Consider the following 16,824-nt stretch of genomic DNA (forward strand, 5'->3'; position numbering starts at 1 on the left):
TCAAATTAAAAATATACTGCACCACCAAAGGTGCTGATTTGTTTCATCTATCGTGAACTGGAAGTCTTTATTAATAAAGAAGGCTTCTTTGATAACATGCTTCATTAAACTGCATTTTCAAATGTGTGGTTAATTCTCATGACTGTTAGGTAAATGGTATCATGTTTGTTTTTGTTTTTGTCTTTGTTTTTCATACTTGAACCATCACAAAATGCCTTCCGAAGTAATTGGCAGTTCAGCATCTGTATAAGCAAATAGACTTGCCTGTATGTTCTTAGCAATACCCAGAGGCAGCCTCATCCATTAGAGTTAGTTTTATTGAAGGGAGACGTATTGGCTAAGACATCAGCCTGTTTCTAACTCTTTTGAAAAGACATTACAGAATCTTTATCATCCACCTTGACCATCTCTAGAGAGCAGACCCTTGGTTTTCCAAACACCATCTGCAAGACTGGACTTGTTAAATTTCCATGAGATTAGATGTCCTTTTTCATCAGAGTTACCAGCGTTTTTTTTTTCAGCTTTGTTAATGAAGGAGAGTCTCCTTGCATTGAATATGCTCATTACATACAAATTAGAGTTAAAACAGTGGCTTCCCAACCCCAGGAATGTAAGTGCTAATGAACAGAAAAGGGTCACCCATGAAAAATAACTCAGGCAAGCTCCTTCCCCGCACCACTGTTTGCAGCCCTTGGGAAAAGGTTCTAATATTAATGCCTCTTGTCAGAAAACCCTTACAACCTCTATTAAATCATCTTCTCTATCGAAGGTGCTGTAGTTATAAATAGGCTCACAATGAATTCGGAATTCTCTACATGTAAATCATGCCACATACCATTATCTGATATCCTTGAATTAGGTATGCGTGGCCTTGGGGGCAGTAAAGGATAGGTCGATGCAGCCAGCTGTCTCATTTCGTAATAACTGCTTCACGTTAAAGACTAACAGCCAGACAATAAATAACATTTTCAAATCTGCATCTAGACTTTGAGTGGGAGAGAAATGAATAATGATTTCCTTGTGTTAGATTGGACTTAAGCGAAAGGTCAAACCTTTCAGCAAAAGGAACAACAGCTGTACAATCCAGTTAATCATAGACAAAAGTGTGTGTGTGTAAACCTGTAAGCAGAATAATTAACAGGGCGACTCGCTTTTAGTGTATTCCATTGTGCCATTTATTCTTGCAAACTCCATTTTCTTTCATGTCTATCTTTCATTCTGACTCTCTTTAAAGGAAGGTGAGAGGTTAACAGATTAAATCCAATTTAGAACAAGAAGCTGGGAGTAATTGATATTATATTTGACCATTGTATTTAAATAAATCAAGTGCATCTTTTCAATGCAGACGAGTTCTTTGTGTAGGGATTGCACTGAGTTAGAATGATATATTTTTTATAAGTAGTGTAAAATATCTTCATCCATTTGCCTAACTTCTATGAGAGCATAAATATTTCTGAAATTGACTGAGTTTTCTAGAAAAGTGATATACAAAAAGAAGCAATGTTCTTAAATTAAAAAAAAAAACAGGATAAATTAGTTCTATGAAAAACCTGCTGTGAGATTTTAATTTTCTTTCCTCATATAGCTCTGGAAAGATCACCTACATCAAAAGATTGAAGTCATATTACTGTTTCTTTTATGAGAGGAAAGACCTGATTGTAGTTTATTTGGAAATAATTTTTATTTTATTATTTTATTTGTGTGATTATGTTGTGTGTCTGTGTGTGTCTGTCTGTGTGTCTGTGTATCCAAATTGTGCTTTAATTAGCTAAGGTACAGGATCCCAGCTACTAGAATGTATTCTGTTTAAAGGCAGATAAATAACTTCAGACTCTTAACTGTTTACTTCCCCCAACCTCCTCTATCTCTATGTTTCCGTGTGAACAATACAGTAAAATCACTGGCTCCTCCCCTCACCCCTTTTGGGAGGGAGTTTTTCAGTAGTGATACAAATATTGTTGTTTTTGCTAGCAAGTAATTCACCAGTGGCTCATTTCCATCAGCTTTTATTTCCCAGCAATTGTAAAATAAACCACTCGTAGCACATGCTGTTAATGTCTGGTCCCCGGGGTGTAACTGATGTTCATGGTATGGGTCATGTGCTAGCTAAAGTGTGCATTAAAAAAGGAGAAATTAATAGTACTACCAGTGATTCGCGCTAAATGGTATTCAATGGGCAATGTCATCCCTTTAATAGTATCATAGCCTATTATTGTGTTGGTTTCTTTTAGAGTCTGATTTTAATGCAAAATAAGCAAAAAAAAAATCAGCATACTGTTATAATGAATTCTTCAGAGGCACAACCGAAGTTTCATTTATACATTACATTCTTTTCATTTCATTTTTGACCTTCATTTTATATTTGATGAGGCCGTAAAACTAGTGGCACAATCACTACATTCTGCTTCTGCAGAACTTGATATAAATAATGCGACTCTGCGTGCGTGGCTATTTGTGTATTCCCGCTATGCATTTTAAACGTAAAGACTAGAAGCATTTTTTCCTTAATTATATATTTCTCAGGGATGGATATAAAAATCACATGACTGGTTTCAAAGATGGGATGTATGTACCATGTTATGTTCTAATTTCAATTGAATATTATTTGATTGTATTCTGTTTGCCAGTAATGAACAAGTCGTTGAAAATACGACTCCTTTGAAAAGATTCTTAACACTCCCTAGATACTGTCACTTTTATGCTGATAACATTCCCTCAAGATTGATGGGTGGCACACAATTCATCTTCCAGATAAAGATATTATCATGCTGAAGAGGTTATTTGAGCACACAAAAGCATGTTTTAACTGCTTGTCACTATCAAGTTCTGGCCTAGCTGCTTTCCTGCTCATATGGAACCGATGTTGTTCGAGCATCGCACTGCCAAAGAGTGCAATCCTGGGCTGCACGTGTGTGATTTACATGTGCACCTTCACCTCTTCCTAATTTAGACTCCTGTGTCTATTCAGGGATGCACAACACTTCTCTGCTAAGACTCTTGACTGCAGCACATGATATTAAATTCAGTCAATTCTTCTTCTTCTTCCTTTTTTTTTTTTTTGCTTTTTAGTAGTTGTATACATTCGCTGTGAATCCTGAATGAGCCAAAACCGAATTATCGCTTCTAAGAGATATATAGGATTAGGTTCCTGCAAGCCTTGGTCACAATATTTTCACCAACTGATCAATACATGTGTGTTATTTAATATATACTGATATTATAATATACATATATAATATGTATTTATAAAACATACAAATATATTATTTTATATATATTTAGTTTTTTTAATGTTTGTTTATTTTGGAGAGGGAGAGAGAGAGCGTGAGCAGGGAGGGGCAGAGAAGGGGGGTAGACACAAAATCTGAAGCAGGCTTCAGACTCTGAGCTGTCAGCACAGAGCCGGACGCGGGCCTCGAACCCATGAACTGCAAGATCGTGACCTGAGCTGAAGTTGGAAGCTCAACCGACTGAGCCACCCAGGCGCCTCTCTCTCTCTATATATATATATTTTGACACATTAACATTGAACTCGTGGCCAAGAACACTATAACTCATGCCCAAACAAAGCTGCTCTAACACGGTGTTTTCCTCTGCAAGGCACATCACAGCCTTCTTGTGCTTAGGGGCATTAGACAGCACTTCAGCACCATGTTCGGGAGCCATTTTAAACAGTGGACTCAGCAAAAAGCACAAATGAGAAAATGTGGCACTAAATAGATGGTGAAAGGGACATCTGTTGATGGGAGCTGAAATAAGAATGCTATTGCCTTGTTCAACCTCAGCCGGGGATGGGTGCTTCATGTTACGGAGGGTTTTCATTACCCTACGTGTGTTTACCAGGGACTGCGAATATTCCGCTATTGCTGGCTTTGGGGTTAGAAATATATTTTAGCAAGCAGGTGACTGGCAAATATGGAATCTCTGAATAACAAAGACCAACCGTATTCAGTTGCTATTTATGAAAAATTTTTGCTATTTATGAAAATATTTATGAAAAATAGCATAATCAAAGCAATGGGAACTGTTTAAAGTTATATTTCTGCATTCCTATTTTTTTTACGTATAACATTGTATTAATTTTATTTATTTATTTATTTATTTAAAAAAAATTTTTTTTAACTTTTTTTAACTTATTTTTGAGACAGGGAGAGACAGAGCATGAACGGGGGAGGGGCAGAGAGAGAGGGAGACACAGAATCCAAAACAGGCTCCAGGCTCCGAGCTGTCAGCACAGAGCCCGACGCGGGGCTCGAACTCACGGACAGTGAGATCGTGACCTGAGCCGAAGTCGGATGCTTAACCGACTGAGCCACCCAGGCGCCCCGCATTAATTTTAAACATACATCATCATTTAATATATGTATATGTTGTGAAGTGATCACCAGAAGTTTAGTTAATATCTATCCCCTTGCATAAGCTTTTTTTTTCTTATGATGAAAACTTGTAAGACCTACTCTTAGTAACTTTCAAATATACAACACACTTATTGTTAACTCTACTCACCATGCTGTACATTACACCCCCAGGACTTATTTATCTTATACCTTGAAGTTTGTACTTTTTGACCACCTTCAGCTATATCCATTCCTATTCCTTTAATTTTTAAAAATTAAAAAAAAATTTTTTTTGAGAGAGACAGAGAGAGAGAGCAAGTGAGGGAGGGCAGAAGGAGAGGGAGAGAGAATCTTAAGTAGGTTTCACAGCCAGGGTGGAGCTGCATGTGGGGCTCAATCTCACGACTGTGAGATCATGACCTGAGCCAACATCGAGAGTCAGATGCTTAACCGACTGAGCCACCCAGGTGCTCCTATCCATTCCTATTTTTGAAAAATCTACTAACTGTTTCATTCCTTACTGAATCATCTTTCTTCCCCTTTCTAAGTTTCCTACTTCATCCTATCTTCCTACACTTTGTCTTTCTCTACTACCACCTCCCTATTTTCTTGTTTTGTTTTTTCTAAACTTGCATGGAACAAATTGAAATTCTTCATTAGTTCTTTCTGGGTCTTTCTGGCTATCACCTCTACTGGATTCCTGGCCTTTACATTGGATCCCGATATGCAGAAAAGAGTAACTCCTGCCATTCTTCATTGCTGAGACATTATTGCCGTAAAATGCTGTTGTGGGTTTTGCCAGTGTCTTCCAGTTCCTTTCAGTTGCCTACACTTGTGCTTCCTTGAAACATGAGCCTCTAGCTTTCAGTCCAGACAGCTAGAATATTCCGCCCACACTCTCCTTGGTATTTCAGAAATGCTGAGGAAAATAAGTTAATCGAACTTCACTTTGAAGAGTCAAATCAGACTCTTGATGCCAGTGGCAGAAACAAGAACTTTGAAAGAGAAGGCTCTTCCTTTTGATACATTAGAGACTAGTTCGGGGAGACTTCCCTATTTTGAGGTCTATAGCAGCCTTATTAATATTAACTCCCAAACTGAACACAACCCAAGTTATGTTATATTTTTTTACTGGACTCCTGTACAGTAAAGAAAATGAACACATTATATGCAAAAATGTGGATGAAACTCATAATCGTTGCATGGAAGAATTCAGACATGGTAGCATACATACTGATGATTTCCTTTACATAAATTTTTAAAAAGGGAAAACTATGATTTTAAAAGTCAGAATAGTCAACATTGGGCAGGAGGGTAGTGGGTGTGAAGGGGACAGGAAGTTTCTAGGTGCTGTTTGTATTCTATTTTTCATGTGGGTGAAGGTTAAATAGATGTGTCCACTATGGGAAAACACATTAAACTACATACATTTATAAGGTGAGTCCTCATCTGAATATGTACTCAATAAAATAGTTCTAAATCTGCCATGAATGGTATGAGCCTATGTATAGAAAATGTATTCCATGATGCATGCTTAGATGAAAGAAATACATTTAGGTTTATAACTGCTGATTTGTCAGGACATACAAATTACATCATTAGGTGAAGGAAGCAGGTTGCAAGGTGTGGACACGTTAATGGAGTGAGATTAGAGGTTTGGAGCCTGTGCAGGAAGAAGATGATCAGCATTACCTTTTTACCTTTTTTATTATATTATTGGACTTGCTATAACAAGCAAATATTAATTTGATAATTTCAAAAACCGAAAGAGAATGGAAATGTTTTATAAAGAAAAAAATGAGTTGAGATCTGACTTAAATAAAATGCATGTAAGAAATGTATAGATCCACCACAGTGAAAAATTCCCACCTGCCCAAGGGGAAAATCTTCAGACTTTGCAGATTCTAGAGGAATGGAGAAGCATGACAATATGCAAAATATAGTTCAGTTTTCTTGGTGATATCACAATGTACCCAAATGTCCCTATTTCTTACCAGCCTTCTGTAAAACTGAAGCCACAGTGGCATGAGTAACTCTTATTCTTGTTGTTTATTGTTTTTTTTTTTTTTTTAATGTTTGTGTATTTATTTTTGAGAGGGAGATGGTGTGCAAGCAGAGGAGGGGCAGAGAGAGAGGGAGTCCCTAGCAGGCTCCCCGCTGCCCGCTCACAAACTGTGAGATCATGACCTGAGCTGAGATCAGGAGTCTGATGCTCATCTGACTGAGCCACCCCAGTGCCCCTCTCGGTGCTTATCGTTAATGCAAACTTCACTTTCCTTGAGAATACCCTGAAGTATTTCTGTGGACTCACAGTTGCTTCATAGGAACTCACCAATTCAGGGGCTGGCCAGTCACCACTCAGTTCTCACAAATACTCTTACGACAAAAACTCCTTCAGCCTTGCCGCTGCCTTCTCTCTATGAACTCTCTCCAGCCCTGCCAACTGCAACACGGGCAGAAGCCTCCCGTGTCTACCTTCTTTGCGCGTCCTCTTCATTGTCCCCATGTTGGGTCTCCCGCCTCAAGAACAGAACAAAATAAGTGTAAAAGAATTGTTTCAAAAGTCTCCATAGATGGCAATACATGTAAATAAATACCCCCGAGGATCACCGACTGCAGCTTATATAATCAGGTGGAGTCTGCCTACAGGTATGGGCTCAGGCTGGCCGCACCTGTACGGAGATGGGACCGAGGGGCTCTCTGAGGGACCCCAAAAGCTACTGGATGAAGTTGCTTGCTCCTCACCTTTACACTTAGCCTGTAAGCTACCAGAGCTATTTGTAGATTTCTTTTTTGACCTTCTATCTTTCTAGTAACCATGCTTGCAGACCACAGGAAGCATCTGTTTTAGTTTTCCTATCTGTAATAGCCCTACCTCATGAAGTCTGTATCTTCCGGGTCATCTCTCATCGGTCCTTTAGAAACTGTGTTCTCAGCCTAATCTCTAGGCGATGCTGCTTCCTAATGTTTCTCATGTCCAGGCTCTCACACTTTTTATTTGTTGTTCATTTATAATTAATTTGTTTTGGAAGTAGAGCTGCTCAAGTGTTCCCTTAGTTCTTATGCTCCTGCTGGGTGCTTTTGAGGGGACTAGATTCATCAAAGCACAGAGCCAAATAAAAGCGTCTTTTTGGCCCCCCTCTGTCACGGCATCCACTTATAATGAGCTTATTGGGAGTTAGGAATAGGAGATGTCCCAAATGCCTCCTGTTGCCTGTATACCTGTTCCCTTTGGGAACCTTAGGAGGGGACTGACCCAGAGCTTTGCAATTGCGCATTAACACAAACATGTCCCCTCTGAACTGTGAGCTCTCTGAAGGCAGGTTTGGATCTTCTCCATCCCACATCCCTAGTACCCAGAGCTAAGTTTGAAATGATGGGCACAGTAGATACAGGATTAACTCATCAAGTACTACAGTGTCTTAAATACTGTCCTGCCTTTTGCAGAAGTAAAGATGAATTAAACAGATCTGTAGAACTGATTGGCATAAACCTTACTGTTAAATCAATGTCTGAGTGTGCTTCTATGTAGTTTCTAGTTTGGCATATAGGCCTTGAATTATTCACATAGTTCATGCTGCAACTTGATTTATTTCATTCTGCATATGTTTTCCAGAGAAAGACAAATGAAGTTGAGATCAGTGTGCAGTTAAGAATGGCCCTGTTTCCACATCTGATATCGTTCAAGCCCATTCTCTGTATCATTTGTTTTTACTAAAATTATCTGTAAGAGCATCTCTCTAAAATCTTGCCGTTCCAACTGTTTTTTTAATGTTTATTTATTTTTGAGAGAGAGAAGGGGAGAGAGAGAGAAGAGGGGCAGAAAGAAGGGAGAGAGAGAGAGAATCCCAAGCAGGTTTCACAGTGTCAGCCAAGAGCCCAACACGGGGCTTGAACCCACAAACCATGATACCATGACCTGAGCCGAAGTCGGATGCTTAACTGAGTCACCCGGGCTCCCCTGCTGTCCCAACTGTTTAGGTGAAAGTGAAGGGCAGAAAACAGCTTGAACTTCCCAGAATGTTCTATTAATGGATTACAAAGCTTTGTTACCTCTTAGAAGAATTTATCTTATCTCTTAACATACAAAAATAGTAGTCACTAAGTATACATATGTAAGAAAGTGATATCACTTGGGGGGATGTTAAATTTTCATACACCTTTTATCCTCTAAGAAGGAAGAGACATCTATTCCCAACTATGTCAGGTCCTAAAACATAAGGGGGGAAAAAACCCACAATAAATTGCAAGCCTAAGAATCTATTATTAAGGCAGATTAACGCTGCATCCCACAATGTTGTCAAAAAACCCAGATGTGTCATGTTTGAGTTGCATTTTCATTATGTGCACATACTTGGCTTTGAGCAGAATTATATGAGTTGGATTAATTTTTTATATGGCCCTCCAGCAGCTCTGTGTGGAACCATATGGGAGACATTTGGTTCTCATCAACTCCCTTTTACCCTTCCTTACACTCCATTGCTTTAAACTGAACTTTCATTCTCTTTAACTATCTGCAGGTTTTATTCTGTTCAGAGAGAAGAGCCACTAAAATATTATGACCTCTAAGTGACGGGCTGTGAGACAGGGTCTCTCTCCAAAGCCAGCCCACAGCTGTGCATTGATCGCACGTGTCGGTGGCCTGGTGTAGGCTGTGGAGCGGGTCTGTTCTCTTTCATCTCACTGGGCGGATACTTAGAACATGGTTTGCTTCTCTCTTGCGGTCTATAAGGAAGTGGAAGGATTCAGTTTTCAGCCCTGTTATTATGGTGGTTTTTGCTAGGCTTGAAATTCACTTTTCAAAGAGGGTAGATGTTTTATAAGGGGAATGGTTGTTAGGAGATTTTCTGAGATTCAACTTCAGTGATACCAAGGCTTCCCTGTAAAGATTTCAGACACATCAGCATAATTATTTGCTAACCACTCTGCAGGGGAGGGCAGTGGTAAATATCAGTGACTTTCTATAATAAAGGAGCCCAAGACTGGGAAGTAGTAGAATGCCAGCCAGCGTTTGAATTTAGGTTTGCTTATGAGTCAGAATTTCTCTCTCCATAGTCTGGCCCATCCGGTTTCCTTCCTTGATGGGCAGAGAAGACGCTGAGAGAAAAAGTACAAAAGTACTGTCTGTGTGATGTAAATATGTGCTCTGGGGTGGAAACCAGAGACCAGAGCATCGCTTATAATCATGAGGTCAGTTAACATTTGACACAAGAATTTGAAACAACCTGACGCTGGAGGCATAGAAACAGAGGCTGTGTCAGGTGAGTGGAATTTTAATTCCAATAAACATTCAGGTGTTTGATAAATGATACTATGAGCAAACGCATACTTAACAGATAGCTGCCGTTTAAAATGACTCACGTAACATAGGTACATTCCATCAAAAGATAGATTCCCTCGTAACGAACCAGAAGTACTTACTATGTGAGGTTATGTTGGTGTTTTGACTTCACGTCTCTGCTCAGCCTACTAAGTGGCAGATACTTTCTTACAATACACTTAATCCCTCAGTGGAAACGGAGGGCAGGCTAGAAAGTTCTTTTCAGTTTTTTTGATAAGCCCATACCTTGCTCAGGTTTCACATTTATTCATCATGGCGCCTCGTCCCTTGCCTTCCTACTCAAATGCCAGAGGTTAAAATTTCTTATGGAAATTCTATTTAACAAAAAGCTTTATTTTGCATAATTGCAATCTGGCTCAACCTCAAATCATCCGACATGTATTATAACATTTAAAGGTCTCAGAAATACCTCTGAGATGTTTTTGCCTCTTTTTTCTTTTTTTAACAAATGGAACAATTTTCATAAGTTAAATACCCAAGTTCTCTCTCTTTCTTGGTCACAGCAGCACTGGGCGACTCTCTCCGATTAGCTAGGTTTTCATTTATCATTTCTCTTAAGCCCTGGTCTGACCTGAGCCTCTTTCAAACTTATTGCCATCTGTGTATCACTTCACTCAGAATTCTTGGGCTGAAGCCTGCATATATTTCACAATCTGCGATGTAGTAATTTATTATTAGTAATTCTACTTCTTGTCTCGATCCATCAAACAGCATGATGTCTGGTCACGCAATTCGGTTAAATGAAAGTTTGAACATTTATATAGAGTTTATAGCAAAGCTAATGTAACTGACATGTTTTGAGTTATGGTTCTGGATAATTATGCATTTTTTGTAATATAATTGCTAACTGACCAGAGTAATCTTAGAGTCTGGAAATATGAAAATATCAATTTCAACCAAAAATATTAAAGAGCCTGGCTGTTATTTTTCTCATATCTGGGTACTCAGGATAAGTAATCTGATTAAATAGAAATAATGTGAAGTTGTTTGAATTTAAGAATTATCTTGAAAATTGGTGCCTCACTAAGCTATGTCTGACGCAAATAATTAAGGCATGTTAGGGAATGTGACTCCTTTATTAAAACATTTTTTTTCCATTCCAGCTTTTCTAAGAAACAAATGCTGTTCTCAGCAATTTTTTTATTTTTCATTTTTATTTTTTTAAGTGTAATTGAGAGAGAGTGTGCATGTGTGTATGAGTAGGGGAGGAGCAGGGAGAGAGGGAGAGAGAGAATCCCAAGCCGACTCCACACTGTCAGTGTGGAGCCTGGGCTTGAAGTCACAAACCATGAGATCATGAGCTGAGCTGAAATCAAGATGCTCAGCCGACTGAGCTACCCAGACACCCTTCACCAATTTTTAAAAAACATAATCATTGCTCTCCCAACAGTAACACCATTGGTGCCTAAGAACATCAAATGGTAAATTCAAGCATATTAATTACATCATTAAAGTAGCATTTGGTACACTGCTGAGATACATTACAATAACAATAACCTTTCTGTTAATGGGATTCACTACCAGCCAGTCATGATGAAGCTGCATACAATGAGGATATCCCATTCCACCACCTCGGGGCATAAATCAGTATACTCAGAGGAACAAAGAGTATTTCCATAAAAATGACATTAAAATATTTGTGTGTGTGTGTGTGTGTGTGTGTGTGTGTGTGTGTGTGTGTGTGTGTGTGTCTGTGTGGGATGCCACAATTTAAAAGCCGGATAACTGCTCCAGAGAAAGCAGAGTTGCTTGGTTACATCTGCTGAAAACAATCTGTGCTGTGTATGAGGGCTCATGGCAGCCCAGTAATTACCACAACTGAGATAAAGCCTGTGCTAAATGTCACCTGCCGCTGACAAGCACAGGAAGCCAAGCACCGCTAAATGAGTCAGTTACTCTGAGAGTGTTTAGCTCTACTTGCAAGCTAAATGCATTTGTCTTGCACATAAAAGGAATATATATATGTGTGTGTGTGTGTATACACACATACATACAGACTATATATATACATATACATATACATACATATATATATATATATATATATATATATGTTAAAAGGAAAAAGCCAGAAACACACTTATAATGAAAACCTTACCAAAAGGCATCACCGCCCACTCATTAGGTTAGAAGTACATTAGGTAAGGAGGCTAACAGATGCAATCAGGTTGCAGGAGAAAGATTAAGGCATTAATGAGAATTTCTGTGAGTCAGGCACAACCTTTCCACGGTCTACCACAAATCGATCATTAGCCAGTGCAATGCAATTTCCCACAGTCTAGAATGATCCCCGACGACAGCTGAGGGTCGTGTTGATGACAATCAGCCAATAACACACTGGAACAGTTTGCCTGTATCTACGTGGGTACAGTGTGTATTTTTAAAAATCTGAAATAGCAGTTTACCAGTGTTTTAAGAAATATTTCTGACCAAAGCAGAATTAATAATGTTGGCGTGAGGATCATGTCCTCTTTCTCTCCCCTACTTATTTTCTTTTATCGCCCCTTTAAAAATTCATTCTTGGGGTGCCCGGGTGGCTCAGCCGGGTTACTCATCTGACTCCGGCTCCGGTCATAATCTCACTGTTTGTGAGTTCGAGTCCTGAGTCAGTCTGTGTGCTGCCAGCTCAGAGACTGGAGCCTGCTTCAGATTCTATGTCTCCCTCTTTCACTGCCCCTCCCCTGCTCATGCTGTCTCTCTCTCTCTCTCTCACACACAAAAAAATGAATAAACTTAAAAAAAAAATAAAGTCATTCTTTCCAGTTAAAATATTATTTTAGCTGCCTTGTAATGATATGATTACTAAAAATCTCTCCATGACTCACCACCTAACACTTTACAGACACATGGGAACTTCTAGTACCCAGGCAGAGGACCTAGACTGCAGAAAGATCCCAGACCCACACAGAGATCACATAGCTAAAACAGCCTATTCAGCACCCATGGTGGAGGTGGGTGGACAATGGTATCACGATGATGATTAGCACATGGGAAGAGGTCTTCATGACCCTCTCTCATTACGTGGGTGAATTTACCAAGTTTCAGGGTCTGCCCCTCAACCTGCACTCTCAGCAACCTCATTTTTTAGAATACCACAGGTAGGTTCAACTTTTGGGATGCTCTCTCACGAACTAGGCTAGCAATTACCTGCAAAAATGAATATTTGCAGTACCTCAATAGTACTGCAGAGCCTGAGATTATCTGAAAATTGACTACACGAACAGCCACGTCATTGTGAGAGGATGTTTTCTGATGAGGAGAGAACCAGAAGTAGGGCAGTTGGAGGAACTGAATGTTTAATTGCATCCTCCTTACTGTTGGGATGGTCTTGCCAACGGGATGGGAATTTTAGAAATCTGCTGTTGTAGCTCCCAGCATCTGTTTTCACATTAAGGATGTGCTTGCTCATGGGACCAGAGACTTGCATGCAGCCTATTAATAATCTATCATTTATTGAACTCTTATGAGGCACCAGGCCCGTGTCCTAGATGATTTTCGTGCTCTTATTTATTCATCAGAAAGGACTGTGAAGAGAAATACTGTATAAACTTACTGAAGGTCACACAATTCGTGCAGCATTTGTTTTTGTCTTTTACTGATGGCGTGTTAATTGACCCACACGGGAGTGACTAATTTTAGACAAACTGAAAAATTATTATCGCAGTGTAATAAGTGAATGTAAATCATGGTCTAAACTTTAGTGATCATTTTCTGCAGTTTAGAGCAAGGGTCAGCAAACTCTGGTTCAAGACCGAATACTACCTGCCTCCTGCTTTTTTACATGACCGGCAAGGTCAGAATGGCTTTTACATTTTTAAATGGCAGCAAAAAAAGCAAAAGTACTACTTTATGATCCATGAAAATTATTGGAAATTCAAATTTTCGTGTGCACAGATAAAGTTTTATTGAGACACAGCCACACACGTTTATTTAGGTATCTTATGGCTGTTTTTGTGTTACAATGGCAGAATTTAGTAGATGTGACAGAAACTAAATGATCCAGAAAACCTCAGTCAACTATCTGGCTCTTCATAGAAAAGACTTCCCAACCCCAGATTTAGAGAGAGAATATATTCCAAGGCTTTTATCACAGTTTGTCTATTGGGCCTAATGATGGTGAGCTTAAACTTTAGGTCACACTCCACAAGAGGATAGTCTCTTTATTAATTTTTTTTTATTTCTGCTAAATCAAGAAAGGTTGATTTGTAGAAGGTCATTGAAATGGTAGCAAGTTTTTGGTAGTTGGAGCGGATGGTTATGAATATTTGGATCCAACGTGGACTCCGGAATGACAGTGCTGGTTCTTACTGGAAAGTATCTTCAGAATTCCCTCAGATGCTCTCACGGTGAGCTCGGGCAAAAGTCGGAAGGTTGAATCTTTCTCTGTGGAAATCCAGTGGGTGGACCTATTTCAGCTTTGGTTATATTCAACTCTGCAATGTATTTCATTACATCCTGTGTTATTATTTGGATATGGTTTCTAAAATTTGATCCAAAATTTATCATAAACTTATTTCTCCAATAAATTTAAAAAAATTAACCAAATGGGAAAGGCTAGTGTCTTGGGGATGAAGCCATTGGCAGCCTTGCTTGGTTTCGGTTAAAAAATCCTGACATCTTATCATGGATATTAAAAATTATACATTTTTTTGTCCTGAAAAACAGTTGCTAGACTGTTGAGATCTACTTCTTGAGTTAACTGCTTAACATGATAGAAATGGTGTTTAATTGACACCCATTAAACAAAGAAATGTCACATCCCATATTTCCAAGATGCACATGAGAATCTTTCCCTCTCTTATTAGAGAAACGTTTATTCAGTTTCACTGGGAAAATCAGTCTTGGATACATGGCTCATTTCTTTTTTCTTTTTCTAAAAAAATTTTAAATGTTTTATTTATTTTTGAGACAGACAGAGACAGAGCATGAGCAGGGAAGGGACAGAGAAAGGGAGACACAGAATCTGAAATAGGCTCCAGGCTCTGTGCTGTCAGCTTAGAGCCCGACATGGGGCTCGAACCCACGAACTGTGAGGTCATGACCTGAGCTGAAGTCAGACGCTCAACTGACTGAGCCACCCAGGTGCCCCAGCTCATATCTTTACATACGTAAAAGCAGATGTACTTGGTGACTGTAGTGTAATTGTATTAATAAATTTTGTTATTTTCTTCAGCAATTAAATCAACAGGACAACTTTCAAAATTTAATATTAGTTTTAGATTCTAAGGTAATAAATGAATGTTATCATTTTAGGTATATTAAAATATCAGAAATAAATTGAAAGCACCCCTTAACAATCATGTACAGTTCCACTGTCCTCTCTAGAAGCAATCATTGTATTGTATCAGCTCAATGAATAGTTTCTCAACTTACATGATTTAATACATAGAAATATGATTTTATGTTCTATATGGTTTTATTTTAGTATAAATATATCAATACTATATGTATTCTTTCGCAGTTTGGTTTTTTTTTTCACTCAGTAGCTTATCTGCTACCGTTTAATGCTACCAAACATGTCCTCTGATATATTTAATAATTCTGCTGAAAAAAAGCATTGAGATTGCTTTCATTTTTTGCTGTTATAAACATTGATTTAATAAATATCTTTGCTTATATTCTTTTGTGCATATAAATCAGTGTTTCACTAGAGCTGATACAAAACGCCGATTTTCTAGAGATTTACACTTAAAAATTTTATAAATTTTTTTTTTCAACGTTTATTTATTTTTGGGACAGAGAGAGACAGAGCATGAACGGGGGAGGAGCAGAGAGAGAGGGAGACACAGAATCGGAAACAGGCTCCAGGCTCTGAGCCATCAGCCCAGAGCCTGATGCGGGGCTCGAACTCACGGACCGCGAGATCGTGACCTGGCTGAAGTCGGATGCTTAACCGACTGCGCCACCCAGGCGCCCCTACACTTAAAAATTTTAAAAAAAGATATTATCAAATATGCCTTCATAATGTTGCATATATTTATATTATTATGAGGATGATGTGAGGGTCTTCATTCCCCACATCCTTAACAACATTTTAATTTTTGCAAAGTAGCAGGTAAGAAATGGTATCCTGTTGGGATGCCTGGGTGGCTGAGTCAGCTAGACTCCCACTTCGGCTCAGGTCATGATTTTGTGGTTTGTGGGTTCTATCCCTGCATCAGGAACTGTGCTGACAGCTCGGAGCCTGGAACCTGCTTCGGATTCTGTGTCTCCCTCTTTCTCTGCCCTTCCCCCACTTACAATCTCAAAATAAACAAACATTAAAAAAACTAAAAAAAAAAGAAATGGTATCATGTTGTTTTCTTATTTTGTTTTTAAGGAGTTAGGCATATTTATTTGTTTGTTTATATTTTATTAAGCATCTTTTATATGCTCTATTAAACATTTGAAATTTTTCTGTTTTCTGAATTTCCTCCTCATATATTTTTCCCATTTGTTGGGTTCATTGCTCTTTATGTATGCACTTTATATATTTTTCTGGGTGCCTGGGTGGCTCAGTCGGTTAAGCGTCGGACTTCAGCTCAGGTCACGATCTCGCAGCTCGTGAGTTCGAGCCCCGCGTCAGGCTTTGGGCTGATGGCTCAGAGCCTGGAGCCTACTTCAGATTCTGTGTCTCCCTCTCTTCCTCTGCCCCTCCCCTGCTTGTGTTCTGTCTGTCTGTCTGTCTTTTAAAATTTTATTTACTTATTTATTTACTTATTTATTTATTTATTTATTTATGAGAGACAGAGAGAGAGAAAGAGAGAGTGTGATCAAAGGAGGGGAGCAAAGGGGAGAGAGGAGAATTTTAAGCAGTTTCCATGTTCAGTGCGGAGCCCAAACTGGAGCTCAGTCCCACAACCCTGGGATCATGCCCTGAGACGAAATCAAGAGTTGGACCCTCAACTGACTGAACCAACCCAGCACCCCGAGAATTTTTTTAAGACAAGTAAAAATATATTTCTTTTTCTATATTATTTTTAAAGGTTTAATTTAAGTAGAATTTATTTTTACAAATGGTGCGCGATAAGGATCTAACAACTTTTTTTCCAAATTGTCAGCAAATTTATCAAGTATTTATTCTTTTCCACTAATTTGAAACAATACTCTTATTAGACCTTATATTTCCATATGTACATAAGAATCTCGGACCTGTTTTCTGTCCTA

General features: G+C 38.8%; 1 long non-coding RNA gene across 1 annotated transcript in view; it reads left to right on the forward strand.

Annotated features, from left to right (window-relative positions):
* Nucleotides 1-4,662: 4,662 nt before the first annotated feature.
* Nucleotides 4,663-16,824, forward strand: part of LOC112861609 (uncharacterized) — a 445,815-nt gene continuing 433,653 nt past the window's right edge. Inside the window, exon 1 of the long non-coding RNA XR_015250511.1 lies at nt 4,663-9,598. This is a non-coding gene — a long non-coding RNA (uncharacterized LOC112861609). The remainder of the gene's footprint in view (nt 9,599-16,824) is intronic.

This window comes from Puma concolor, chromosome A1, assembly GCF_028749965.1.
Source record: "Puma concolor isolate L17-30 chromosome A1, mPumCon1.1.hap2, whole genome shotgun sequence".
Taxonomy (NCBI): Eukaryota; Metazoa; Chordata; class Mammalia; order Carnivora; family Felidae; genus Puma; species Puma concolor.